Source organism: Poeciliopsis prolifica, unplaced genomic scaffold, assembly GCF_027474105.1.
Source record: "Poeciliopsis prolifica strain line A6 unplaced genomic scaffold, Auburn_PproV2 SCAFFOLD091, whole genome shotgun sequence".
In the NCBI taxonomy this organism is placed as follows: domain Eukaryota; kingdom Metazoa; phylum Chordata; class Actinopteri; order Cyprinodontiformes; family Poeciliidae; genus Poeciliopsis; species Poeciliopsis prolifica.
Window position 1 is genome coordinate 124129 of NW_026562466.1, and position 26419 is coordinate 150547.

At 39.7% G+C, this 26419-nt stretch overlaps 1 pseudogene; it reads right to left on the bottom strand.

Moving 5' to 3' along the window:
* Positions 1-3068: 3068 nt before the first annotated feature.
* Positions 3069-24759, bottom strand: LOC129353464 (NACHT, LRR and PYD domains-containing protein 3-like; annotated as a pseudogene).
* Between the last annotated feature and the right edge of the window lie 1660 nt (positions 24760-26419).

Here is a 26419-nt window from a genome sequence, read left to right on the forward strand (position 1 = left end):
TATATTCAGAGCGGGGTATTTCCGCCCTCTGGTGGCCATAGTGGGAAGCTATTATTTACTGTATTATTTACATTTAATATCCAATTTATATAGAGACAAACTAACGATCTTCTCAACCAGAAGATAAATAATAAAATAATCAAAATAATATTCAAGCCGTTTTTCGACTCAAATATAATTTTGACATATTTAAAACACTTGTTCGTTGTTATATTTGTAATAAAGTGTTCAGAGAGTATTCACACAGCAGCTATCTTTTATGATTTAAAACTCAGTTTTTTTTTCAGTAACTCTTATTTTACGACATTAACATTTGCTTACTTGATAAAAGTGAACATTAAAACAGAAACAAAACATCTGGCTGAAAAATGTATTTGAAGAATGTCTGTAGTTACAAAAGCTCACCACCAGATGGCAGTAAGAATTCACTCAACCATCATAAAACTGATCAACTTTATACTTTTTCGAAACAGTTTTAATAACTAGTTATATTGACTTAATTCTGTAGATAGTGTCTGCAGAATTAAGTTAGGATTCGTATTTTATGTAATTAGAACTGGAAAGTCCTCATAACAACATTAGAGAAAGCAAGGTAAATAACAGCTACTTAGAAATAGTAATAGCAGAAATGTAATTACAAAAAAACTGTGGGTAATTTTGAACATCAAAGTCTGGAAAAACAATAAACATTACGAAAAACATACTTATTAGTAACAAAAGTCAACCAGCTGAGAGCAGAATAGAATAAAAACAGTTTAAAGGGAAAAAATCTTCAGCGTCAGGATTGAAAGTTTAATTCATCTAAATAAATATTAACAGTTCAATTTGAGTTATAGAGTGAAATAAAACTAGAATAAAGATATGAAACATTCAGTATTTCTGTTTTGGTGAAGCAGTTTTGAAACAGCCGGTTTTTTATGGATTAAACAGAAAACCAACAGAACAAACTATTTTTATTTTTGATAGTAATTATGAGCGCTCACTGCCCTCTGGTGGTGAACTATTGCAACTACAGATATTCCTATTCATGGTAATTTCTCAACCAGATCATTTGTTTAACTTAATTGTTCTCATTTTCAATTAAAATAAACTTAATTAAAGTTTTTAAACGTTTTGATTAAACATTTCGGGGAGAAAAAAGGAAAACTAAAAGCATTATTTACTATGAACGCTAACCGAGAATATTAACTCGTTTCTTAAGCTCTTAATGTGAAAGAAGCTACCGGAAGTAAATGTGGTATGTATATTCTCTAACTTTATAGAGTAGCTACAGTTACCATCTCGGTCCACTAGAGGGCAATAACTGCCCTGCTCTTAGAGAAGTTCAGTTTGTTGTGCATCAATCTTCTGAATGTTTTCAGGATAAATTAATCGATCATAAATATTCTCCTGGCCTCAAACCACAAGCTCAGCGTCTGAACCAGAATTGGAGAGCTTCGTTTCAGCTCTTATGGAGCCAAAGCTCCTCTGAAGCTGCTGCTAGAGTCTGTTAGCATCGTTAGCATCGCGAGAGCCGCTAATAGTCTCTGCGGGCTGTTTTCAACTCTGTGCAGCTCCTTGTCCACACTGACCGATAAAACACTGATTGCATGTTAAAGTAGGCAGAAAAGTAATTTTTTTTACATTCAATTATTAATGTTAATAATAATATGTATCATGAGAAAGATATAAACCTGATCAACTTAAACGTCAAAGCTGCAGCTCAACAAACTCACCTCTATATTCATAGGGGTATTTCCGCCCTCTGGTGGCCATAGTGGAAACTACAGCCCTGATAAGGTTGCATTATTTACATTTAATATCCAATTTATAAAATAAAACTAACAATCTTCTCAACCAGAAGATAAATAATAAATTAATCAAAAGTAATATTAGAGCCATTTAAAGAGTTTTAAATCATAAATGATAGCTGCTGTGTTAAAACTCGATAGTTTTTTTCAGTGACTCTTATTTAATGGCATAAACATATGCTGAATTGATAAAAGTGAACATTAAAACAAATTAAAGTAATTCAAAATGCAAGGTAAACAACAGCTAAATAGAAATAATGATAAAACTATCGAAATGTTGTTACAATTTTTTTATTCAGTTAAAATCCTTACAAAAATATTAATTGTGGGTAATTTTGAGAATCAAAGTCTGAAAAAACTATAAACACACTTTTATTAGTCATGAAAGTCAACCAGCTAAGATTAGAGCAGAAAAACCATCTAATGAAAAATAATAAATAATATTAAAATTAAAAACTCAAAGAAGCTTTTCAAAATATTTGAGCATTATAGTAAACAGAAGATTATTTTACATTTTTAGGTTTGTTTTTGCCAGTTAGTCACTCTGTGTACTGCCCTCCTGTGGTGACACAATGTAACTACACTAAAATCATTTAGACGAGCTCAATGATAAACTTCTATGATAATAAAACTTTGATCAATTATTAGTGAACTGAAGGTCAGTCGCTGCTGTTCAGCATCAGAGATTAGATCCGCAGCTTCTATGTAAAAAACAAGATGCTGCTAGTCTGTTAGCATCGCTAACATCGTTAGCTCCGCTCAAGTCTCTGCGGGATGTTTTCAACTCTGTGGAGCTGCTTCTAGTTCACACTGACAGAGAAAACATTTAAATGAACTCAGGGGAAGAATCTGCCTTCATTTATCTAACTGGGAATCAGTTATCCCGCTGGTTTGAAGCTGGAAACCAGTTAGCTTCCGCGCTAAAGACTCGCATCATTCCCAGCAGCGAGTCTTTCTTTATTGGTTACCATTGCGACCTCAGCAGTGACTTCAGTCCCTCTGGTGGCTAAACGTGGCAATTACAACATCAATAAAGTTGGAAAATTTACAAATACGTTTCCTATTAGACCTTTCAAAATAAAATACCGGGAAGTAAATAATAACTACTGTGATAGTTAGTTTAGCATCACTAAGAATCAGCATTACTAAGAAACTTGGAGGAAAAATAATATTTATTAATGAAATGATCTCATGTATTTTATTTAAACATCTTCAGTCTAAATGATGCAAAAATAAGCTGCTGCTTTAAATTATAAGCTTAAAAATTCTCAAATCAACTGAAATGGATGTTTCTGATTTTATTAAAACAAACTGTTGAACAAAAGATACAAACTTAAAGTATATTTGGATTTATTGTTAATCTGAATACAACAAACTGAACAGCATGGAGGATAAAATAAAGATGTAGTTACTATATTTGTACAAAATAAAATGCATAAAACCCCCCACCAAAAATATTATGAAAAACTTTCTTAGCTCATCATTAAACACAGAGGAACCCATGTTACATTAAAATAAATATGAACAGAATAATATGAACCAGTCACCACGTTATCCCATGAATTCAGAATAAATCAGCACAACCACAGTAAAGAGCCTGATGTGACATATTGAGTCTCCATTCCCACTGATGTTCTCTAGATTAACTGGAAAACTGAAAAAGTTCACCACCAAAAACAAAACGAGAAATATTAAAGCACTGAGAATCAATGACTATGATGCAAAACTTAATTATTTAAATACTTTTAGAATGACTATAAAATATTTATGTATATTTATTCAGATTAAAAGATGGATGTTCCTGAAAACTGCTCCAAGATCAGAGTTTCTGTGGGACATCCAGTTCTAAACTGGTTAAACTGGTTTCTGTGCTGGAAGCTGAAGTTTCTCTGCCGTTTCCAGTAAAACATCTTTTATCTGTGGAGCTTTGAGGAACATTTTCATGTCAACAGAAGGAAGAAGCAGCAGAGAAAAGAGGTTTGAAGTGTCTTTCATGACTTTAAAGCTGAACTGGAAATGATTCCCATGTTTCCATTCTCAGACCATTTCTGGTTCCAGGATGAAAATGAACCACAGAGAAAAAAGATCAACTTTCCAGTTGAATCCAGTTCAGATCAAAACTCCATGAAGCCTCTAAATGGAGCCCAGTTTGAATTGGATCTTTATTGATCCAAAGAGACAAACAATATCAGACACTAAATGACAGACATGAGAAAATAAACAGGAGGAAAATCTTTGAGGTCAGAGGTCATCATCACGGTCCAATCAGAGTCTCTTTAGACTCAAACTGCTGCAGCTTCAACCTCTGAGGATCAGCAGGACACAGAGACGTTCTCTACTTTACAGAAACCAGAACCTGCAGAGAGAAGAAGGAAGGAGAGCAGATCAGTGAGTGTTTCCAGCCTCTCCAGCAGCAGTCAGTGACGCAGCACATCCAGTAGATGGTTTCCAGTCAGACTGATCTCAGAGCTGTGACCAAGATGAACCTGATCAGTCGTTTCCTGTTGAACTGAGAGAACAAGCAGGTCTGAGATCAGATCTGCTGCTGTTTGATGAATGAGGACCACTGTCTCTAGACATGTTGGACGGCTGGACGCTGGAGTCCAGCTGGACGTCCTGGAGACATGGACACAGCAAACAACACAGCAAGCTGCTGCTCCTCTGATTGGCTGATTGCTGTGTCCAATCAGGAAGCCGAACCATTCTCCTCCCACTGAGAAGCTGCAGCTTTACTGGGAACACTGGATCTTTGCTTTGATGCTGACTGGGTTTAGTTCAATATGCTGACAGCAGCTGGACTCACTGCAAACATTTACTTACTTTACAGTTTTTACAAAACGCTTCAGCTGCTGAACATCTGATCCCTTTAGGTTGTTTCCATACAGGTCCAGTTGTGTCAGACGGGTCGGGTTGGACTTCAGAGTTGAGGCCAAATCATCACAGCTGATCTTTGACAAACTGCATCTCCTCAACCTGAATAAAGAATAAAAGATGTGAACCAACAGGATGCAGGTTAACCAGTCCAACAGAACCAGTTAAAGATTCTCATGAATATTAATGCCAACAAGCTGCTGCTCCAATAAAGACCTGCTGACTTCAGAACCAGAACCAGAACCAGAACCTGGTACTGGGTCATGATGTGTTGGAGGATTTTAGTCAATAAAATCATTCCATGTTTTAATCAAAGTGTTGAAGCATCAATCATTGATTATTGATTTGTTCCTGTCAGATTCCAGGAATTCACTTTTCTAGACTGGATGACCTTTGACCTGCTTGACCTGAGGGATTTCTACACACTGGGGTCCGAATGCTGTCCTGTTCTGACCTCAGATCAGCAGGTCCAACTCAGTTACACAGAGAAACTAAATTAAACTCTGGATCCAGGAACAAACTCAGAAAATATTGATTAGATCAGAAGAAATGAACTTTGATTTATGATCAATTATATAGAATTATTCACAGAATATCAATAATTATATAATTTAAATACCTCAATGTCTCCAGTCTGCAGCCTTCAGTCTGTAGAAAACCACAGAGATCCTTCAGTCCAGAACCTTCCAGGTTGTTGTAGCTCAGGTCCAGTTCTGTCAGATGGGTCGGGTTGGACTTCAGAGCTGAGAACAGAGACGTCCAGCTGGTCTCTGAGAAACTGCAGAAAATCAATCTGAATAAAGAATAAAAGATGTGAACCAACAGGATGCAGTTAAAACTGAAATATGAACAAATAAAGAATAAAAATGTATAAATTAATTTCCCTGAATGTAAAAGAAACATGATGAACTGATTCTAACATCTGATCCAGTCAAACTGGTTTAAAGAGTCCAAACCAGCAGAACCAGAACATTTGATCAACAAAGAAACTCAAAGTTTGTCTCAAAGTTTCTGAGGATCTTAAACTCAGTGGATGTTTTTCTCTCCATGTTTCCTTCCAGGCTCTGGATTCTCCGACTGCTCTGTCCATCATTGATCTGCTGATATTTTATGGCTCCAGTTTTTCTTCATTAATCTATTAATGATGTTTTTCTTGCTGCTTGTATTTGAACTGCAGCTCATTGCTCAGTATGACAGATGGAAACGGGTTGATTTCAATCCTTTTATAATATCATCACATTCTGAAAGTTGATCATTTTGTGCTGATTCAGTTTCTGAACCATCAACTAGAAAATATTGATCTTTTTCTCTGTGAGGTCATTGTGGGTCATTTAGTTCTGGTTCTGAATCGTTCATCAGAGACGCTGCAGAAATGGGAATATTGATCACGATATCAGCATCTTTAATCTGGTCTAGTTAAAGCACTGCAACACCTGGACTCTGTAAACCTGGACTGGATCATCATCAACTAATAGCAGAAGATTTAAAATAATGTGGGATTTATGGATCTTCAATAAAGGGAGATTTCATGTTGACCTTTGACCTGCTTGACCTGAGGGGGATTTCTACACACTGGGGTCCGAATGCTGTCCTGTTCTGACTCAGATCAGCAGGTCCAACTCAGTTACACAGAGAAACTAAATTAAACTCTGGATCCAGGAACAAACTCAGAAAATATTGATTAGATCAGAAGAAATGAACTTTGATTTATGATCAATTATATAGAATTATTCACAGAAATATCAATAATTATATCATTAAAATACCTCAATGTCTCCAGTCTGCAGCCTTCAGTCTGTAGAAAACCACAGAGATCCTTCAGTCCAGAATCTTCCAGGTTGGTTCTGTACAGGCCCAGTTCTGTCAGATGGGTCGGGTTGGACTTCAGAGCTGAGAACAGAGACGTCCAGCTGGTCTCTGATAAACTGCATTGATCCAATCTGAATAAAGAATAAAAGATGTGAACCAACAGGATGCAGTTAAACCTGAAATATGAACAAATAAATAATAAAAATGTATAAAATTAATTTCCTGAATGTAAAAGAAACATGATGAACTGATTCTAACATCTGATCCAGTCAAACTGGTTTAAAGAGTCCAAACCAGCAGAACCAGAACATTTGATCAACAAAGAAACTCAAAGTTTGTCTCAAAGTTTCTGAGGATCTTAAACTCAGTGGATGTTTTTCTCTCCATGTTTCCTTCCAGGCTCTGGATTCTCCGACTGCTCTGTCCATCATTGATCTGCTGATATTTTATGGCTCCAGTTTTTCTTCATTAATCTATTAATGATGTTTTTCTTGCTGCTTGTATTTTAACTGCAGCTCATTGCTCAGTATGACAGATGGAAACGGGTTGATTTCAATCCTTTTATAATATCATCACATTCTGAAGTTGATCATTTTGTGCTGATTCAGTTTCTGAACCATCAACTAGAAAATATTGATCCTTTTCTCTGTGAGGTCATTGTGGGTCATTTGGTTCTGGTTCTGAATCGTTCATCAGAGACGCTGCAGAAATGGGAATATTGATCACGATATCAGCATCTTTAATCTGGTCTAGTTAAAACACTGCAACACCTGGACTCTGTGAACCTGGACTGGATCATCATCAACCTATAGCAGAAGATTTAAAACTAATGTGGGATTTATGGATCTTCAATAAAGGGACATTTCATGGTGACCTTTGACCTGCTGGGCCTGAGGGGGATTTCTACACACTGGGGTCCGAATGCTGTCCTGTTCTGACCTCAGATCAGCAGGTCCAACTCAGTTACACAGAGAAACTAAATTAAACTCTGGATCCAGGAACAAACTCAGAAAATATTGATTAGATCAGAAGAAATGAACTTTGATTTATGATCAATTATATAGAATTATTCACAGAATATCAATAATTATATCATTAAAACACCTCAATCTCTCCAGTCTGCAGCCTTCAGTCTGTAGAAAACCACAGAGATCCTTCAGTCCAGAATCTCCCAGGTTGGTTTCGCTCAGGTCCAGTTTCTGTCAGATGGGTCGGGTTGGACTTCAGAGCTGAGAACAGAGACGTCCAGCTGGTCTCTGATAAACTGCAGTAATTCAATCTGAATAAAGAATAAAAGATGTGAACCAGCAGGATGCAGTTAAAACTGAAATATGAACAATAAATAATAAAATGTATAAATTAATTTCCCTGAATGTAAAAGAAACATGATGAACTGATTCTAACATCTGAACCAGTCAAACTGGTTTAAAGAGTCCAAACCAGCAGAACCAGAACATTTGATCAACAAAGAAACTCAAAGTTTGTCTCAAAGTTTCTGAGGATCTTAAACTCAGTGGATGTTTTCTCTCCATGTTTCCTTCCAGGCTCTGGATTCTCCGACTGCTCTGTCATCATTGATCTGCTGATATTTTATGGCTTCAGTTTTTCTTCATTAATCTATTAATGATGTTTTTCTTGCTGCTTGTATTTGAACTGCAGCTCATTGCTCAGTATGACAGATGGAAACGGGTTGATTTCAATCCTTTTATAATATCATCACATTCTGAAAGTTGATCATTTTGTGCTGATTCAGTTTCTGAAATATTGATCTTTCTCTGTGAGGTCATTGTGGGTCATTTGGTTCTGGTTCTGAATCCTTCATCAGAGACGCTGCAGAAATGAGAATATTGATCAGGATATCAGCTTCTTTAATCTGGTCTAGTCAAAGCACTGCAACACCTGGACTATGTAAACCTGGACTGGATCATCAACTAATAGCAGGAGATTTAAGACTAATGTGGGATTTATGGATCTTCAATAAAGGGACATTTCATGTTGACCTTTGACCTGCTTGACCTGAGGGGGATTTCTACACACTGGGGTCCGAATGCTGTCCTGTTCTGACCTCAGATCAGCAGGTCCAACTCAGTTACACAGAGAAACTAAATTAAACTCTGGATCCAGGAACAACTCAGAAAATATTGATTAGATCAGAAGAAATGAACTTTGATTTATCAATTATATAGAATTATTCACAGAAATATCAATAATTATATCATTAAAATACCTCAATGTCTCCAGTCTGCAGCCTTCAGTCTGTAGAAAACCACAAAGATCCTTCAGTCCAGAATCTTCCAGGTTGGTTCCGCTCAGGTCCAGTTTTGTCAGATGGGTCGGGTTGGACTTCAGAGCTGAGAACAGAGACGTCCAGCTGGTCTCTGATAAACTGCAGACATTCAATCTGAATAAAGAATAAAAGATGTGAACCAACAGGATGCAGTTAAAACTGAAATATGAACAAATAAAGAATAAAAATTTATAAATTAATTTCCCTGAATGTAAAAGAAACATGATGAACTGATTCTAACATCTGATCCAGTCAAACTGGTTTAAAGAGTCCAAACCAGCAGAACCAGAACATTTGATCAACAAAGAAACTCAAAGTTTGTCTCAAAGTTTCTGAGGATCTTAAACTCAGTGGATGTTTTTCTCTCCATGTTTCCTTCCAGGCTCTGGATTCTCCGACTGCTCTGTCCATCATTGATCTGCTGATATTTTATGGCTCCAGTTTTTCTTCATTAATCTATTAATGATGTTTTTCTTGCTGCTTGTATTTAACTGCAGCTCATTGCTCAGTATGACAGATGGAAACGGGTTGATTTCAATCCTTTTATAATATCATCACATTCTGAAACTTGATCATTTTGTGCTGATTCAGTTTCTGAACCATCAACTAGAAAATATTGATCCTTTTCTCTGTGAGGTCATTGTGGGTCATTTGGTTCTGGTTCTGAATCATTCATCAGAGACGCTGTAGAAATGGGAAGATTGATCAGGATATCAGCATCTTTAATCTGGTCTAGTTAAAGCACTGCAACACCTGGACTCTGTAAACCTGGACTGGATCATCATCAACTAATAGCAGAAGATTTAAAGCTAATGTGGGATTTATGGATCTTCAATAAAGGGGCATTTGATGTTGACCTTTGACCTGCTTGACCTGAGGGGGATTTCTACACACTGGGGTCCAAATGCTGTCCTGTTCTGACCTCAGATCAGCAGGTCCAACTCAGTTACACAGAGAAACTAAATTAAACTCTGGATCCAGGAACAAACTCAGAAAATATTGATTAGATCAGAAGAAATGAACTTTGATTTATGATCAATTATATAGAATTATTCACAGAAATATCAATAATTATTATTAAAATACCTCAATATCTCCAGTCTGCAGCCTTCAGTCTGTAGAAAACCACAGAGATCCTTCAGTCCAGAACCTTCCAGGTTGGTTCTGATCAGGTCCAGTTCTGTCAGATGGGTCGGGTTGGACTTCAGAGCTGAGAACAGAGACGTCCAGCTGGTCTCTGATAAACTGCAGTCATCCAATCTGAATAAAGAATAAAAGATGTGAACCAACAGGATGCAGTTAAAACTGAAATATGAAGAAATAAAAATAAAATGTATAAATTAATTTCTCTGAATGTAAAAGAAACATGATGAAGTGATTCTAACATCTGATCCAGTCAAACTGGTTTAAAGAGTCCAAACCAGCAGAACCAGAACATTTGATCAACAAAGAAACTCAAAGTTTTCTATCAGCCTGGATGAGTTGAGCTATTTCTGCTGGTTCCTGATCATCAGACCCGACTTGGTAACTGGATCAGAACCAGTCAGGTTCTTCATTAATGGCCTTTGGGTTCCTATTAAAGCTGCTGAAAGCCAATGGAGGCCATTATTTCTCAGGAGACGGTTCCTCTCTGACCCGGCCCAACAGAACCACAGCCTCAGGACAAAGCTGAGGAACCTGCTGCTGCTGCAAACCTCACTTTCATTCATTGCATCTAGATTTGCTTTTCTACAATCAGTGGTTTCTTAGACGTTCATTAATGAGGATTTGAACTCGTCAGTGTTTGTGGCTCTGGAGGATCAACATTTCATTCTGATGTAAAGAATCAGAAATAAAACCATCTGAATCTTTACCAAACTGAAACATCTCCATCATTCATTCACAGCATTTCAATTATTTTACTCATTTTGTTCATCAAAAACATTTTAAAGAGAAAAACTGAAAAACAAAGTTCAATAATGTCAAAGTCTGAAATAAGAAAATATTAATAAGGTCAAATATTTTAGAGATTTTATTCTGACATTTAAGCAGGTTGTTTTGAAAGAAAATATATTAGAATAAAATTATTAAGTGAACTATTGATTAAAGTATCAAAAAATGATTTTATTGTATAAATAGAAAAAACAAACCTCAGTTTCTTCACTCTACTGACTGAATTCTCCAGGATCTCAACCAGATGCTTCATATCAGATTCTCCAGCTTTAGTATGTAGATCCGATTTATTTCCAGTTCAGTCAGATCTGGGTTGGACTTCAGAGCCGAGGCCAAAACTTCACATTCAGCGTTTTGGATCAAACAGTCACCAAGTCTGTGATTAGAGAAGAAATAAATTCAGTTCTAATGAAATCAATCTGGATCATAAACAGACTAAAATATGATAACAGTGATGTCATCATCTGATCAACATCTGATCTTCAATCTACTGAGTTTGACCCCACAGAGAATCTGTGCAGTTCCTGGTTAAAGTCCAGGTTTGGTTCTGGTTCTGGTCCAGGTTCTGGTTTTGGTTCTGGTTCTGGTTCAGGTTCTGGTCTGGTCCAGGTTCTGGTTCTGGTTCTGGTCCAGGCTTCATGTCCTCAGACCTTCAGCTGCAGTCAGATGTTGAAGATCTTCTATCATCAGTGAAGGAAAGTTCAGTTTCTGCAGCAGCTGATGAAGAGGCTGACTGAGCTGAATGAAGGAAACGACTGGAGATGATGGAGAGGAGGAGGAACTGCTCACAGCTCTGACTTGGACTAGACCGTTTAGAACTTCCACCAAGCAGGAAGTGAGTTATAAATGAAGTGAGCAGAACAGGAAGTCCAGTGCTGTGGACCTCTGGCATCTCTGGGTTTGTTGAGCCACTATCTGCTGCATCATCATGAATAATAGTAATATATTGTATAGAAACATGTTTCCCAGCAGCAGGTTATTAAATGCTGCCACAGAGGAAACTGGGAGCAGAAACAAACACATGATGCTCCAGTTCTGTCTCCGTCCATCTGCTGGATTTGATGCTTTAACAAAGTAGAAAGTGGACAGTCGTCAACCTGCTGCAGCTAAAAGCTTCACGTTGTTCTGGTCGTCCTGCAGAGCAGCAGCAGAACCGGTCCTGCTGCTCCTTCGGGTCAGAACCGTCCTCTCAGACTGTGGATCTGAGAGGAACTGGGACAAACTGGTTGGAAGAGGGACACATGTCTCTGCAGTGGTCTGTCCATTGTCTCAGAGGAACAAAGGTTTGGATGTCAGGAGAAATTGTTGCTAAACTCCTAAAGAGCTGAAGAGCAAAACCCCTGGAGGAGACGGAGCGTTTGGGTCCAGCAGCATTTCATGGAGAAGCAGTGAAAGTTCTCCAGTCACTAGAAGAGGCTGGATGTCTCCAGAGTTGAAGCTCATGTCTCTGCAGGTCTTCATGGAGGACAGCTAACAGCTTCAACAAAGGCTGCAGATGAAGAGTTGATGAGGAAAATGGTTCCAGCTCTGGAAGCAGATTCTCAGAGCTTTGGGGAGGATCTGACAGAAACTAGAACTTTTTCTGGAACCAGATGACAAAAACCACATTTTGGTCTCATTTACAAACTCAGAGGAAACTAGAGGGAGGAGGAAGAGGATGATGAAGATCAACACTGTTCACATAGTTTATAATTAATGCAATGATTTATTTGAATGGTTAAAATGTTAATTAAACATGAACAATAATTTAATAAAAACATTCAAAGATCCTAAAATATGAATGATGGAGCAGCGGCTCAATGAGTGAAGAGTTTAAAGTTTAAAAGTTTCTCTGGCTGATTGGATCTTAGAGAAAATATTTTCTAGAGTTCAGGGTTTTTTATTCATTTCAACCTGAAAACTGATAAAAGTTAAATATTTTTAAAATGATCAACATGTCTAAAACCAGAAGCATCTGTCCTGGATGAGCTGAATGTTTAGATGTTTGATTGGCTGAAATAATCCAGAGGATGAAGGAAGTAGATAAAGACCAAAAACATCCAGAATCAACTTGAAGACAGAAGAAGAAACAGGAGGACAATAGAGCTGAATCAGCATCACACAATGAAAACATCTGGACTCACCGAGCCTTTCTGCAGTTCCTCACAGCTGGAACCAGTCTCTGTCGTCCTTTATCTGAGGTTTTGTACTTCTTCAGGTCCAACTCATCCAGAACCTCTGACATCTGCAGTATGAAGGCCAGAGCTGAACAGTTAGTCTCTGAGAGCTTCTTCCCTGAATCCAGCAGCCGTTGGATCTCCTGATAAAATGAGACGTCGTTCATCTCCAGCAGACAGTAGAAGATGTTGATGCTTCTGTCAGGAGAGATTTTATCAGTGTTCATCTTCTTCAGGTTGGTGATGTTCTTCTTCTTCAGGTTGGTGATGTTCATCTTCTTCAGGTTGGTGATGATTCTCTGGATGGTTTTTGGACTGGTCTCTGTCTGACCCAGCAGATCTTCTAAGACTCTCTGGTTGGACTCCACAGTGAGACCATGAAGGAAGCGGACAAACAGGTCCAGGTGGCCATTTTCACTGCTGAGGGATTTCTCCATGACTTTCTTCATGAACTCATCTAGAGATGTTTCTCTGTATCGTCTCCCAGGAACGTCTTGATCTCCTCTGACTTCCTGCTGGTGAAGCAGTGGAGCATGTAGACTGCAGCCAGAAACTCCTGGATGCTCAGATGAACAAAGCAGTAGACAGAGATGTTGCATGTCCCTCTCTCTCTTTTAAACGTTTCAGTGAAAACTCCTGAGAACAAAGCAGCATTTTGGATGTTGATGCTGCACTGTTTGAGCTCTTTGTCATAGAAGATCAGGTTTTCCTTCAGCAGCTGATCAAAAGCCAGTTTTCCTAGAGACTCAATCAGCTTCCTGTTCTCTGGACTCCAGATAGATCATTCTCTGGTCCTCCTTCATACTTTTCCCTTTTCATTTTCAGTTGAACCAGCAGGAACTCTATGTACATCTCAGTCAGAGTCTGGGTAGTTTCTCTCTCTCTCTGGTCTTCATCACATCCTCCAGAACTTTAGCAGTGATCCAGCAGAAGACGGGGATGTGACACATGATGTGGAGACTTTTGGATTTCTGGATGTGGGAGATGATCCTGCTGGCCTTCTCTTCATCATCTCTGAATCTCTTCCTGAAGTATTCCTCCTTCTGGGGGTCAGTGAACCCTCTGACCTCTGTTACCATGTCAACACACTGAGCAGGGATCTGATTGGCTGCTGCAGGTCGTGTGGTTATCCAGAGGAGAGCAGAGGGAAGCAGTTTCCTCCTGATGAGGTTTGTCAGCAGAACATCCACTGAGCTGGACTCTGTAACATCAGTCAGGATCGGATTGTTGTTGAAATCCAGACTAAATCGACTTTCATCCAGACCATCAAAGATGAACAGAACCTGGAACGATTCAAAGCTGCTGATTCTTTTGGTTTTAGAAAATAATTTATGAATCAGTTCTAATAAGCTGAACTTTTCTTCTCTCAGTAAATTCAGTTCTCTGAAGGTGAATGGAAATATGAAATCAATGTTCTGGTTGGTTTTGCCTTCAGCCCAGTCCAGAGTGAACTTCTGTGTTAACAGTGTTTTCCCAATGCCAGCCACGCCCATGGTCATCACTGTTCTGATTGGTTGATCTCTTCCAGGTGGGACTTTAAAGATGTCTTCTCTTCTGACTGTTTCTTGTTTCCTGGATGCTCTTTCAATGCGTCTGACCTCATGTTCCTGGTTGACCTCTCTAGTTGACCCCTCTGTGATGTAGAGCTCAGTGTAGATCTGGTTCAGATCGGTTTTATTTCCAAGTTCAGCGACGCCTTCAGAGAGACTTTGGAACATCATCTTCAGAGACTCTTTAAGGTCACGTTGACATCGAATATCAAAATCTGAAAGAAGCGACAAAGACAGGAGATGAGATACTTCAGCTGAACATAAGGAAAACAATATTTTTTATATTCTCAGAGATGATTTATGCATCAGCTTTAATGAATGGGAAAAAAGTAAATCAATAAATAACCTCAAATTTGATAAAAAATCTGCATGGTAAGAAAAACCATAAACCTGGTTCTTACTGAACAGAGCTGATTTGAATTAGTTGTGATCATTAAAACTCTTGAAGGTTTTAGTTAATCAGACATAGTTTCCACAGAGCGACCTCTGACCTTTGAGATTTTTCAAAGTGTTTAATTTGAAATGACAGTCTGTTTGAACTCTGTCTGAAAGTTGGAAACAACAAAACCAATCTGGCCAATTTATTAGGTACACTTGTGCATTTCATTGTTAATGGTTGGAGGTGATAGAAATGCAGCTGTAGTTGAAAATGAAATCTCATTATAGCCCATATTCAATACTTTGAACCATGAAGGGATCCAAGATTAGTTACAATAATAGACTTTATCTGAGAACATTTATTTCAGATGTAAAAACAAAGTCTGATGTACAATTTGACACTACTTTAGTTTAAATTTTGTGACAAGGAAGCTGTGCTCATGTTTTGTCTGAAGATTTTGTATCATTTATTTTAGAGGTTCTTGGTGCAGCACTCCTGACAGGCAAGGAAAGGAACAGGTTTTTCAACTAGTTTGGATCATTTGACTCAATGCAGTGTGAACGAGAACTTCAGCAGCTGAAGATTTTACAAAATTTTGGTCCTAATCAAACAGTCTACCAGACTAACAGATGTGATAAAAGCCTTAAGATGAAAATTTAAAAAAAATTCTATTGCACCTAAAGCTCAAGAGATTCTCAGTAACACATACGCCTCCTCTGATATTCTATGTAAATGTTTTGGCTTTGAACACATTAATCATCTATCCTGTAGTGATCATGCTGCAACCACTAACCACCTTTCTATGGTTGTATATATGCTCATGCCTTCTTGGAATATTTACATCAATGTTGATCTGAATATATTCATAAAAAAAATAAAGGGAACACTCAAACAACACAATATAACTCCAAGTACATCAAACTTCTGTGAAATCAAACTGTCCACTTAGGAAGCAACACTGATTGACAATCAACAATAATTTAGTTGTCAGCACATTCAACTTTGTACAGGACAAAGTATTCAATGAGAATATTTCATTCAGATCTAGGATGTGTTATTTGAGTGTTCCCTTATTTTTTTGAGCAGTGTATATATAAAAATAAAAAAATTTCCTTCTCACCCACCGCGGGTGGTTCTTATCTTATTTTTGTCTGTCTGGATCTGGAAGTCCCCACAGGAGCTTAGCTCTGGCATTCTCCACCACCTTTGGGGGTGTTTCCCACTTTGATCTCTGGGTTTCCAGTCCATATTCTGCACAGATGTTTCTGTACACTATGCCTGCCACTTGGTTATGTCATTCCATGTACGCTTTCCCTGCCAGTATCTTGCACCCTGCTGTGATGTGCTGGACTGTCTCAGGGGCCTCCTTGCACAACCTACACCTTGGGTCTTGTCTGGTGTAGTAGATCTGGGCCTCTATTGCTCATGTTTAGGGCCTGTTCCTGGATGGCCAGGATGAGTCCAGCTTTTTCCAGCCATTGGTAGGATTTACTCATATCAGCCACTTCGGTTATTTGCTGGTGGTACATCCCATGTAGGGGCTTGTCCTCCCATGATGGTATCTCTGGCACCTCAACCTCCGTTCCCTGTTGTCTGAGACATTCACTGAGCACATTGTCTGTTGAGGCTTTGTCCCTGATGTATTTATGGATCTTAGTTGTTTCGTCCTGGACAGTGGTTCTCACACTCACTAGTCCTCTGCCTCCTTCCTTGCGGCTCGTGTACAGTCTCAGGGTGCTGGATTTGGGGTGGAACCCTCCATGCATTGTTAATAGTTTTTGAGTCTTAATATTTGTGGCTTTTATCTCCTCCTTTGGCGAGCTAATTATTCAAGCAGGATAACTGATTACTGGCAGGGCATAGCTGTTTATCGCACGGATTTTCTTCTTGCCATTGAGCTGGCTTCTCAGGACTTGCCTTATTCGTTGGAGGTATTTAGCTGTGGCTCCTTTCCTATGTCTGCTATTGTTCCTTCTGGGAGTGAGACCCCTTCTGTGCAGATCACCATCCCCCTCTTTGTGACCAGCCGACCACACTTCTCTAGTCCGAATGGCATCCCAATGTCCATGCTGTAGATCCTGTTGGTGTGGATCAGTGAATCGATGTCTCGTTCACTCTTGGCGTACAGCTTGATGTCATCCATGTAGAGAAGATGACTGATGTTGGCCCCATTTTTGAGTCGGTATCCGTAGCCAGTCTTGTTGATAATTTGGCTGAGGGGGTTCAGGCCTATGCAGAACAGTAGCGGGGACAGAGCATCTCCTTGGTATATGCCACATTTGATGGACACTTGTGTAAGTGGTTTGCAGTTGGCTTCAGGGGTGGTTTTCCACAGCCTCATCGAGTTTGCAATGAAGGCTCTCAGAGTCCTGTTGATTCTATACATCTCTAAGCATTCAATGATCCAAGTATGCGGCATTGAGTCATAGGCTTTCTTGTAATCAATCCAAGCCATGCACAGGTTGGTGTGTCGGGTTTTGTAGTCTCGGGCAACTGTGCGGTCTACAAGGAGTTGGTGTTTGGCTCCTCTGCTATTTACACCGATACCTTTCTGTGCCATGCTCATGTGTTTATCCATGTGTTTGCTTATCTTGGCCGCTATGATGCCTGACATGAGCTTCCAGGTTGTGGAGAGGCAGGTTATTGGTCGGTAGTTGGGTGGGACTGGACCCTTTGATGGATCCTTCTGGATTAGGATTGTCCGCCTTTCAGTTAACCATTCAGGGTGAGTCCCACTTTGTAGCAGCTGCTTCATTTGGGCTGCCAGTCGCTCATGGAGAGCAGTGAGTTTCTTTAGCCAGTAGGCATGGATCATGTCAGGCCTTGGTGCTGTCCAGTTTTTCATACCTGAGACTCTTTCTTGAACATCTGTCACAGTGATGGTTACCGGGGCTTGCTCAGGGAGGTTGCTGTGGTCCTCTCGTAGAGAGATCAGCCACTGTGCATTGCTGTTGTGGGACGTCTCCCTTTCCCATATGCCTTTCCAGTACTGTTCAGTCTCCAGCCTTGGTGGGTCTGCTCTGTTGTTATTACCCTGCCATTGAGAGTACACCTTAGCTGGTTGAGTGGAGAAGAGGCGGTTAATCCTTCTGGATTCATTCTCCCTTGTGTATCTCGTAGGCTGCTGGCCAGGGCTTGGAGCCTCTGTTTGGCAGTTTCAAGTGCTTCAGGTATGGGCATCTGCCTGAACTTTCTGGGTACTGGTCATTTCATTGTACCCTTGTGGAGCTCTGACAGTTGGCTCACTTCCCTCCTTGTTACCTTGATTTTAGCCTCTAACCGTCTTTTCCATGGTGGGTATTGGGTCTCATGGTTGCTCTTATAGCCAAGTATCTCAAGGATCAAAAAAGTATTTAGTCAGCCACCAATTGTGCAAAAAGATGAGAGGCCTGTGATTGTCATCATAGATAAACCTCAACTATGAGAGACAAACGGAGAAAAGAAATTCAGAAAATCACATTGTCTGATTTTTAAAGAATTCATTTGCAAAATATGGTGGAAAATAAGTATTTGGTCAATAACAAAAGTTCATCTCAATACTTTGTTATATACCCTTTGTTGGCAATGACCGAGATCAAACATTTCCATTAAGTCTTACAATGTTTTCACACTCTGTTGCTGGTATTTTGGCCCATTCCTCCATGCAGATCTCTTCTAGAGCAGTGATGTTCTGGGGTTGTCGCTGACTTTCACAGACTTTCAACTCCCTCTAAAGATTTTCTATGGGGTTGAGATCTGGAGACTGGCTAGGCCACTCCAGGACCTTGAAATGCTTCTGACGAAGCCACTCCTTTGTTCTATTTTGGTTTCATCTGACCATATGATATTCTCCCAGTCATCTTCTGGATCATCCAAATGCTCTCTAGCAAACTTGAGACGGGCCTTGACATGTACTGGCCCTAGCAGGGGGACACGTCTGGCACTGCAGGATTTGAGTCCCTGGCGGCGTAGTGTGTTACTGATGGTAGCCTTTGTTACTTTGGTCCCAGCTCTCTGCAGGTCATTCACCAGGTTCCCCCGTGTTGTTCTGGGATTTTTACTCACCGTTCTTGTGATCATTTTGACCCCACGGGGTGAGATCTTGCGTGGAACCCCAGATCGAGGGAGATTATCAGTGGTCTTGTATGTCTTCCATTTTCTAATAATTGATCCCACAGTCACACCAAGCTGTTTACCTATTGCAGATTCAGTCTTCCCAGCCTGGTGCAGGTCTACAATTTTGTTTCGGGTGTCCTTTGACAGCTCTCTAGTTTTGGCCATGGTGGAGTTTAGAGTGTGACTGTTTGAGGTTGTGGATAGGTGTCTTTTATATTGATAACGAGTTCAAACTGGTGCCATTAATACAGGTAACGAATGGAAGACAGAGGAGCCTCTTACAGAAGAAGTTAGAGGTCTGTGAGAGCCAGAAATCTTAGCTTTTTTGTAGCTGACCAAATACTTATTTTCCACCATATTTTGCAAATAAATTCTTTAAAAATCATACTATGTGATTTTCTGAATTTTTTTTCTCCGTTTGTCTCTTATAGTTGAGGTTTATCTATGATGACAATTACAGGCCTCTCTCATCTTTTTAAGTGGGAGAACTTGCACAATTGGTGGCTGACTAAATACTTTTTTGCCCCACTGTATATATGCAATATATATGTATATATATAAACACGTAAAGGAAATAATGCACTCCAGACTCAGGTTCTTGTGCTGCTTCAGGCCATGGCGAGTTGGGGGATTTATTACTCTTACACGGACATGTCTTACAACTTCATCAGTACAAAAAACAAAAATCTCCTCATATTCCTAACATCACCCTTTTTATACAATCTCATCTTTCCTGATGTGAGTTGGAAAGTTTCAACCAACAGCATTACAACCCTTGTCTGATGTAAGGATCCTGGCAAGTCCTAGACTGATTGTGTGTTGGACCTCCTTAAGAATATTTGGGACCTCTTGACCTCAACATCTGCTCCATTTCAGATTGGCAGAATGAGCCAATTCATCACAGATTGGTGTTCTTATCTGTCCAAACCACATCTTTTCCCAAGTCACATTTGGTCCAACTTTGCGCTTTGTACGCAAGGGAAAGGAGGTATTAGCGACTGTCAAACCAGGTCGCCGAGCGGCTGAATAGGGGAATCTTTGTTGACGCGCCAGCTGATCAAAAACGCAATCCAAGTTGCATTTAAGTTGATTTATTTTGTCAATATCCAAAACTTCACAGTGTCCACACAGCATAAAAACGGATCCATAGAAAAAACAGTGAATAAAGACAAAATGTGCTAAATTGATGCGGTCAGCAAAAAGTAAACCTTCCCCCATCACCCACTCACTAAGATCCCCAGGTGAGCAACAGCTGATCTATAATCACTGACAACATCATATGATCCCCACTACGCCTGTCCACAACAGGAGGGCACCAGGTCAGTTTGACCCAGGGTTTGCGAAAGGACCCATGAATCTTTTCGCAAAACAACTCCATAAATAGTATTTCCTCTCTCACATTTTTCCTTTGAATTTAAAAGAAATGAAATTCACAAGTGGCTACTGGTTTACATCTTCTTACTGTATGACCTAAATTCAAAAGGGCTTTCAAGTGTCAGAATGTAGTTATATTTATACATCATCATAATCAGCTGATCTGAGTTTTATCATTATGTTTGGCTCAGCAATGAATTTCTATAAAACAATTTCTATTTGAGCCCAATAGAACCAGAACCTGGAGGTTCTCCATCGCTGAGTGTTGATGCACCACAGCTGCTTCTCTTCATTTTGAAGTAAATCAACAGAACCATTCATTTTATCTCTGTTGGCTGTACAAGTTGTACAAAACCTTTTCATCAAAAAAAAAATTTCATTATAATCCATATTAACCTATGAATTTCTAAACTTGAATATGGCATAGTAATTACATATTCAAATGAATTTAGTTTTCATTAATATTCAACAAGCTGAACCGAGAATCCATTGTCTATTCATACATTCAGCAGATTAATTTATTTAACTTTTTTTTTGTGGTGACAAATTGAAATCTTGTCAACTCAGGCTGTCTCACCTGGACCAAAGGGGTCAGAGGACAAACCCAGCTGGTTGGACAGAGTTGGATCCATGTGATGAAGATGTTTGATCATCAACCTGCAGGCTCTCTGTCCTTTCTTTCTCACAGCATCTATGGTGTCGCGGGCCTTGTCTTCTCTGGTTCGGTTCATCTGCAGTATATCTTCTATCTCCGAAAGAGTAAAAACCTCATCTGATAGAAGCTCATCAAGGAGCCGTTTCAGGATTTCCTCAGAAACTGTCTTCACAAACTCAGAGCGAACCTTGAAAAGTTTTTCCTCTGCAGGCAGAAACAGAAACAGGATTAATTTACATCTGAGAGACAAACCTGATGAAGATCAACTCTTCCTGTTGCTCCATCCAGAGATTCTCCTCAGAGTCTGTTGATCAGCTCCTCAGGTCTGAACCTGCTGTTGTGTTTCAAATTTGTTTCAAATTTGTATTATAATTTGTACATTTATCTTGTGGACATTTTTTGAACAGGGTCAAATTAAATGAATAGTTTATTAACCCGAGTTACTGAGACATAAGTTCCAGTTACAGCAGCTGGAAAAAGTCAGATTCAGTTGAAAAAACTGACCACAAAAAGACTTTTAAACCTTAAATGTCCAAATATCAACTAAAGACGTGGATCTGGAACGAAGAAGCTCTGATTGGACATGTTCAGTCTCACCTGGAGTAGGGCTGCTCTGATTGGCTGTCGGGCTGGATCCTGTTCTGGGTCGTTTCCCATACTGGGGGCAGCTGGTCCAGCCTGGATCCATCAGAACATTCTGACCCAAAGCACAGCAGGATGGAAGCTCCTCCTCACTAAAGCTCCTCCTATGAAGACATTTCTTCATCACTGAAATATTCACTAGCAACAGGCTGGAGCTGGACATGTTCATGAAGGTCCACAAAGAACCAGGGACCAGAAACTGGGTCAGAACAGAACCTCAGAACATTGATGATTTCTGGTTTTAAGTACTTCATTGAATTATATTTGGTATGATGACTGATGCCAGTGTTCCCAGTCTGGAAGATGCTGGTTTCACTGCTTCAGTGGGTTTACAGACAATCTGAATTGTTGCTCCTCACATGTTTTTGTTTTCATGCAACATTTTAATCCATATTAATTCATCCAAACTGATTTACTGACCAACATCCTTCATGTCTAACTTTAAATTAATAAGTAAGAAAATTAAGTTACTGTTTATTAAAACAATGAGATCAACCAGTTAATTTATATTTTATCTCTATAGATTCACATGAATCAGTTAGAAACTGGTTTCTTACTTTCTGTCTGAGGGTCCAGGTTCAGTACTGAAGTTTGGAGGTTCATCTATGGACAGGTCACTCCTCATAGATGGACTGATGGATCCTGGAGGTTCTTTTAGATCCAGATCTTCCATCTTCTGGACCTTTTGAGAGAGAAACCAGAACCAGTCAGTTCCAGTGATCCAGTTCCAGTAACTGGAAGCAGAAAGCTGGTTCCCATCATGTGTTCAGAGAATCAGAGTGAATCAGGTGAATGAAGAAGTGAACATTTGGATCTACTGTAAATCTGTACGGAGGGAGTCAGTGTGCAGGAGGTTCTGAGGGAGCAGCAGCTCAGGTTGGGTCCACAGCTCTCCTCCAGACAGAACCGGGTCCAGCTGGGATCTCAGCAACATGTCAGCCTCTGTGTGCAGCTCAGCAGGATTTCCTCTCAGCTAAAGAGTCACAAAGCAGCTTTCAGGGACTACAGCATCCAGCTGAGGTACCAGCTGGACCCGCTGCAAGGAATCATGGGTAAATACCAGCTGGACCCGCTGCAAGGAATCATGGGTAAATATCAGCTGGACCCACTGCAAGGAATCATGGGTAAACAGCTGCTTCTATAGGGGGATGAAGCCCCCCTCACTCAGCGAGGCCTGAAACATATTTAGTCAATTGATCCGTCTCAGAATAGAAATTCAATATAAAGAGGCACATTAATACAACATTTTTAGCTAGAAATTGAAATGTAAATAGTTTCTTACAACTGATATAAAATGTGTTTAAATTATTATTTTTGCTCCATTTAAAGGTATTATTAAGTTATTTTAGGGGTGCACCGATTGCAGTTTTCTGGCCGATCGCCGATCTTTAAAAAGCCTGACCTCCTGACTCTGATTTTAGCCTAAACAATTTCTTTTGTTGAATTGGCAACTGGTTCTGGATCAGTCAATCTGGATCTGGATGCAGTTTTCCAGCAGAGCTTTGAGAGATAAAGAGTTTATTCTTGCTGTAAGAAGCAACAAGAGGAAAACCTGGAAAAAGATGAAACTCAGTGAAGAGGAAGAGAGAAAATCTGTGGACTGCATAAAGCCGGTTCTGATCCACAGATAAGAAAAACATGTTTCTGCTGATCCCCCGACTGCTGAGGGACGGAGTGATGTGATTCAATTTCTGCTGATTTCAAGAAGAAGAGAAACTAGTTTACAATGTTTCTGTTCTATTTCTTTAAGGTTAAAACACCAGAGGTTTTACAGTGAGAATTCCTGCAGCAAGAACACTGATGCACTGTAAAAAGTTACATTAATTTCTCAATTTATTTAAGTCCAACTTATGTCCAGTGACAGCCTCACTGGACATAAGTTGGACAGTTTTCAGATGCAGCTGAACATGGAGAGGCGTCAAATTAATTATTTACTGATGAAAGCCTCTGAAGACAAGAGAAACATTTCAAAATCCTCCTGGATCAGAACCAGGACTGATTTTAATCTAATGGGAGTAACTTTATCTATAAATAGTTTTCACCCCGTCTTCTGACACCTCATATCTCAGCTGGTCACAACTGGTGAAGACCTACTGGTCCCAGTTTGACTCTACAGTGTATTAAACTGGAGCTTCTTGGGTAGTAACTACTTAGTTACTCTGTTACTTCAGTTACTTTTTTGAAAATTGCATTTCAGGAGTATTTTTACGATGCTGTACTTTGTACTTTTATTTACAAGCATCTGATGTTGAAGTAGTGCGACTCTAGAGAATCATTTCTGGCTGATCTGCCCACCAGATTCCTGCGACAGAACAAGTATTTACCTGCTGCTCTAAAGGGGTGGGACTTAACTGATGAGGAAATTGCAGACATGAATCATAATCAGAGACCCACTGGTGTCCCAGTCTGTTTACTGGGAGAGTCTGAGATGAGGCCTCTTGTGATGTCATCAGAGGCTCGTTATGAAACAACTGAACAGAAATACGGAGCAGGACGTGTTGCTCTGCAGGAGACAAACTAGAATTTATTCACAAAGCTGAGCCAGAATCTACAATTTCATCCTGGAAACCAGTTTTTAATGATTCAGCTCAATTCTTCCTCTAAAACCAGTGAGTCTCTGAGGTCGGTTCTGACATCAGGAGGAAGAGCAGCAGAACCAGTAAAGATACTGGAACCAGTTCAGCTCAGCAACAGGAAACTGCAGCTTTAAGAGAGTTTGGTGGTTCTGATTAACAAGAAACCAGAACCCGACCAGAACCACAGCTCCATGAAGCCAGCAGCTTGGTTCTGAAGGAGAACCGGGTCGAGTTCTGGTTCCTCCAAAGAGAGAAAACCCAGAGAGAGGAAAACAAGAAAATGTAAAAACTCACCTGATCCAGACTCTGCTCTGCTGCGAAATGGAGTCTGAACCTGAGCCACACCTTAGGCTCCGCCCCCTTCCAGGTTACTTTTACTTTCATGTTTTCCTTTGAATTAATAGTGAGTTGAGCTGTAAACCTTTAGGTCAGATTTGAACTTTTTCAGGTTTTTCTCAGTTTTCAGCCAACATTTATTGCAGGAAATGGTTTCAGGAATGATCTAGAAGATTCAGGATTCTGGGAGTTGTGACTGTAACCGACCTGAGCTGCAGCTGAGGAAGAGGAGGACGATGAAGGTGAAGCTGCCATCCTCACACTTCCTGTTTATCAACCCAAGTACGCCTCGCTGCAGCAAACAGAAAGGGACGGATTCAGCTCTGAGACAACCATTTACAACTACATACTGACACATATGTACAACATTTTAGTTTTTATAAACACGTTTCTATAGTTTAGAAAACATAAAAAACTATCAGCAGTTTTCACAGGAAAGTTTTAACACCTACATTAAAACTTAACCTTTGAAATCAAACCATATATTTGTTTACTAAAATATTTTTTTATTGCTCCTTTAACAATAAAACTTAATAAATATCTTGTGAAAAACACTGAGCTAAAGGGCCAGAAAACAAACATGAAGTCCATATAGATGCACATAAATATTGGCTCATTAAATAAAAATGCATTTAAATACAATATATTCTATGTATCATAGCTGAGTCTGATTTGTGGTTCATATTGTAAAAATGGGGAAAAAAAGTTTATTTTCATTATTAAACAAATATGCTCTTCAAAATTCCAGTTCAACTTTGTCAAGTAGAGAAATTGGCAACAAAAACAACAAAAATCAAACCAATCAAACATTCAGTTGATTAATGTAGCTACAAACAAAAATGATCTTTGTTACCAGACTTGACATGAGCATGACATAAAACAAAACCATGATAAAAATTTGTTAAATCTAAAAACGGATCGTCATGCTGAACTGATCTTGTTTCCATTGCCAACATTCAGCAGGATGAGAGCTTGATGACACACAGATGACATCACGGACCTCAGAGCTACAGAAGGCCTATGACATCATCAAAGCCCTTATGGGCTTCTAGAAGTTAAGCCTTCAGTTGAAATCTCAGTTCGGTCTGAAATGGAAAAGATGATTTTCTCAAGAGAAGAAGGTTTTATCTTTGCAGCTGGAATCAGCGTTGGAATTATTTGTTGCAAAATATTTTCCAGTTTAATGAGGTCGGAACCTGTAACATTTGTTGTTCCAGAAGATATTGAGATTTCTGTGGATTTTAAGAAGAGGAGAGTCATTTTTAGAAGACTAGATGAAAACGATGAACTTGAGGGAACTGTTCTGAAAGGCTAGACTTCTAACATACAGACTCCAGATTTGCAGAGAGAGATGGTAAGAAAGACCACAAAATTTCATATTCAAACTTTGAGAGAAAACAGCCATCAAGTCTGTGGGCTGGTGGGCAGAATAGTCTGGTCCGCATTGGCGGCACTAAGTCGGGCTCGTTTCCGGTGAGGGTTGGACTCCGCCAAGGCTGCCCTTTTTACCCGATTCTGTTAAATACTTTCATGGACAGAATTTCTAGGTGCAGCCAGAGTGTTGAGGGGATCCGTTTTGGTGGCCTCAGGATCGCATTTGTGATTTTTGCGGATGATGTGGTCCTGTTGGCTTCATCAGGTCATGACCTGCAGTTCTCGCTGGAACACTTCGCAGCCGAGTGTGAAGCGGCTGGGATGAGGATCAGTGCCACCAAATCCGAGGCCACGGTCTGGTGACACATCATCTCCGGGTCGGGGAGGGTGTCCAGCCCTAAGTGGAGGAGTTCAAGTATCTCGGGATCTTGTTCACGAATGAGGGTAGAAGGGAGCGGGAGATCAACAAGTGGATCGGCGCGGCGTCTGATGTGAAGCGGGGCTGTACCAGTCCATCGTGGTGAAGAGGGAGCTGAGCCAAAAAGCAAAGCTCTCAATTTATCGATCGGTCTATGTTCCTACCCTAATCTATG